At 44.8% G+C, this 2,500-nt stretch overlaps 11 non-coding genes across 11 annotated transcripts in view; all 11 read right to left on the reverse strand.

The window, feature by feature from the left end:
- TRNAW-CCA (transfer RNA tryptophan (anticodon CCA)) overlaps nt 1-6 on the reverse strand; it is a 72-nt gene extending 66 nt beyond the window's left edge. The window contains exon 1 of the tRNA in view: nt 1-6. This exon is cut by the window's left edge and continues 66 nt beyond it. This is a non-coding gene — a tRNA (tRNA-Trp).
- A 67-nt stretch (nt 7-73) lies between these two features.
- TRNAW-CCA (transfer RNA tryptophan (anticodon CCA)) lies at nt 74-145 on the reverse strand. The gene has a single exon. It is a non-coding gene; the product is annotated as a tRNA-Trp (tRNA).
- A 66-nt stretch (nt 146-211) lies between these two features.
- On the reverse strand, nt 212-283 carry TRNAW-CCA (transfer RNA tryptophan (anticodon CCA)). Its single transcript has one exon. It is a non-coding gene; the product is annotated as a tRNA-Trp (tRNA).
- A 483-nt stretch (nt 284-766) lies between these two features.
- On the reverse strand, nt 767-838 carry TRNAW-CCA (transfer RNA tryptophan (anticodon CCA)). The gene has a single exon. It is a non-coding gene; the product is annotated as a tRNA-Trp (tRNA).
- Nucleotides 839-1,181: 343 nt separating this feature from the next.
- TRNAW-CCA (transfer RNA tryptophan (anticodon CCA)) lies at nt 1,182-1,253 on the reverse strand. The gene has a single exon. It is a non-coding gene; the product is annotated as a tRNA-Trp (tRNA).
- Nucleotides 1,254-1,320: 67 nt separating this feature from the next.
- TRNAW-CCA (transfer RNA tryptophan (anticodon CCA)) lies at nt 1,321-1,392 on the reverse strand. Its single transcript has one exon. It is a non-coding gene; the product is annotated as a tRNA-Trp (tRNA).
- A 67-nt stretch (nt 1,393-1,459) lies between these two features.
- Nucleotides 1,460-1,531, reverse strand: TRNAW-CCA (transfer RNA tryptophan (anticodon CCA)). The gene has a single exon. It is a non-coding gene; the product is annotated as a tRNA-Trp (tRNA).
- A 66-nt stretch (nt 1,532-1,597) lies between these two features.
- On the reverse strand, nt 1,598-1,670 carry TRNAW-CCA (transfer RNA tryptophan (anticodon CCA)). Its single transcript has one exon. It is a non-coding gene; the product is annotated as a tRNA-Trp (tRNA).
- A 204-nt stretch (nt 1,671-1,874) lies between these two features.
- Nucleotides 1,875-1,946, reverse strand: TRNAW-CCA (transfer RNA tryptophan (anticodon CCA)). The gene has a single exon. It is a non-coding gene; the product is annotated as a tRNA-Trp (tRNA).
- Nucleotides 1,947-2,012: 66 nt separating this feature from the next.
- Nucleotides 2,013-2,084, reverse strand: TRNAW-CCA (transfer RNA tryptophan (anticodon CCA)). Its single transcript has one exon. It is a non-coding gene; the product is annotated as a tRNA-Trp (tRNA).
- Nucleotides 2,085-2,289: 205 nt separating this feature from the next.
- Nucleotides 2,290-2,361, reverse strand: TRNAW-CCA (transfer RNA tryptophan (anticodon CCA)). Its single transcript has one exon. It is a non-coding gene; the product is annotated as a tRNA-Trp (tRNA).
- Nucleotides 2,362-2,500: the final 139 nt, after the last annotated feature.

Below are 2,500 nucleotides of genomic sequence, written 5' to 3' on the forward strand. Positions count from 1 at the left end.
CGAGCCCCCTGAACGAAGGTTAAATTTGTAGAATTTCTATAAACAACGTAAAAACTAAATTTTATTGTTTGTTTGACCCGAACGTGCTTCGAACACGCAGCCTTCTGATCTGGAGTCAGACGCGCTACCATTGCGCCACCGAGCCCCCTCAACGAAGGTTAAATTGGTAGAATTCTAAGAACAACTTAAAAACTGATTTGTATGATTTCTTTGACCCGGACGTGATTCGAACACGCAGCCTTCTGATCTGGAGTCAGACGCGGTACCATTGCGCCACCGAGCCCCCTGAACGAAGGTTAAATTGGTAGAACTTCTATAAACATCGTAAAAACTAAATTTTTTTGTTTGTTTGACCCGAACGTGCTTCGAACACGCAGTCTTCTGATCCGGAGTCAGACGCACTACCTTTGCGCCACCGAGCCCCCTGTACGAAGGCTTAATTGGTAGAATTCTAAAAACAACTTAAAAACTGATTTTTATCATTTCTTTGACCCGGACGTGATTCGAACACGCAGTTTTCTGATCTGGAGTCAGACGCGGTACCATTGCGCCACCGAACCCCCTGAACGAAGGTTAAATTGGTAGAATTTCTATAAACAACGTAAAAACTAAATTTTATTATTTGTTTGAACCGGACGTGATTCGAACACGCAGATTTCTGATCTGGAGTCAGACGCGCTCCCATTGTGCCACCGAGCCCCCTGAACGAAAGTTAAATTTGTAGAATTTCTATAAACAACGTAAAAACTAAATTTTATTGTTTGTTTGACCCGAACGTGCTTCGAACACGCAGCCTTCTGATCTGGAGTCAGACGCGCTACCATTGCGCCACCGAGCCCCCTCAACGAAGGTTAAATTGGTAGAATTCTAAGAACAACTTAAAAACTGATTTGTATGATTTCTTTGACCCGGACGTGATTCGAAGACGCAGCCTTCTGATCTGGAGTCAGACGTGGTACCATTGCGCCACCGAGCCCCCTGAACGAAGGTTAAATTTGTAGAATTTCTATAAACAACGTAAAAACTAAATTTTATTGTTTGTTTGACCCCAACGTGCTTCGAACACGCAGCCTTCTGATCTGGAGTCAGACGTGCTACCATTGCGCCACCGAGCCCCCTCAACGAAGGTTAAATTGGTAGAATTCTAAGAACAACTTAAAAACTGATTTGTATGATTTCTTTGACCCGGACGTGATTCGAACACGCAACCTTCTGATCTGGAGTCAGACGCGGTACCATTGCGCCACCGAGCCCCCTGATAGAAGGTTAAATTGGTAGAACTTCTATAAACAACGTAAAAACTAAATTTTATTATTTGTTTGACCCGGACGTGATTCGAACACGCAGCCTTCTGATCTGGAGTCAGACGCGCTCCCATTGTGCCACCGAGCCCCCTGAACGAAGGTTAAATTTGTAGAATTTCTATAAACAACGTAAAAACTAAAGTTTATTGTTTGTTTGACCCGAACGTGCTTCGAACACGCAGCCTTCTGATCTGGAGTCAGACGCGCTACCATTGCGCCACCGAGCCCCCTCAACGAAGGTTAAATTGGTAGAATTCTAAGAACAACTTAAAAACTGATTTGTATGATTTCTTTGACCCGGACGTGATTCGAACACGCAGCCTTCTGATCTGGAGTCAGACGCGGTACCATTGCGCCACCGAGGCCCCTGAACGAAGGTTAAATTGGTAGAACTTCTATAAACATCGTAAAAACTAAATTTTATTGTTTGTTTGACCCGAACGTGCTTCGAACACGCAGCCTTCTGATCTGGAGTCAGAAGCGCTACCTTTGCGCCACCGAGCCCCCTGTACGAAGGCTGAATTGGTAGAAGTCTAAAAACAACTTAAAAACTCAATTTTATTATTTCTTTGACCCGGACGTGATTCGAACACGCAGCCTTCTGATCTGGAGTCAGACGCGCTACCATTGCGCCACCGAGCCCCCTCAACGAAGGTTAAATTGGTAGAATTCTAAGAACAACTTAAAAACTGATTTGTATGATTTCTTTGACCCGGACGTGATTCGAACACGCAGCCTTCTGATCTGGAGTCAGACGCGGTACCATTGCGCCACCGAGCCCCCTGAACGAAGGTTAAATTGGTAGAACTTCTATAAACATCGTAAAAACAAAATTTTTTTGTTTGTTTGACCCGAACGTGCTTCGAACACGCAGCCTTCTGATCTGGAGTCAGACGCACTACCTTTGCGCCACCGAGCCCCCTGTACGAAGGCTTAATTGGTAGAATTCTAAAAACAACTTAAAAACTGATTTTTATCATTTCTTTGACCCGGACGTGATTCGAACACGCAGCCTTCTGATCTGGAGTCAGACGCGGTACCATTGCGCCACCGAACCCCCTGAACGAAGGTTAAATTGGTAGAACTTCTATAAACAACGTAAAAACTAAATTTTATTATTTGTTTGAACCGGACGTGATTCGAACACGCAGCCTGCTGATCTGGAGTCAGAAGCGCTACCACTGCGCCACCGAGCC

This window comes from Phalangium opilio, unplaced genomic scaffold (assembly GCF_054372755.1).
Source record: "Phalangium opilio isolate 3A_F unplaced genomic scaffold, DU_Popi_V2 ptg000352l_1, whole genome shotgun sequence".
Classification (NCBI taxonomy): domain Eukaryota; kingdom Metazoa; phylum Arthropoda; class Arachnida; order Opiliones; family Phalangiidae; genus Phalangium; species Phalangium opilio.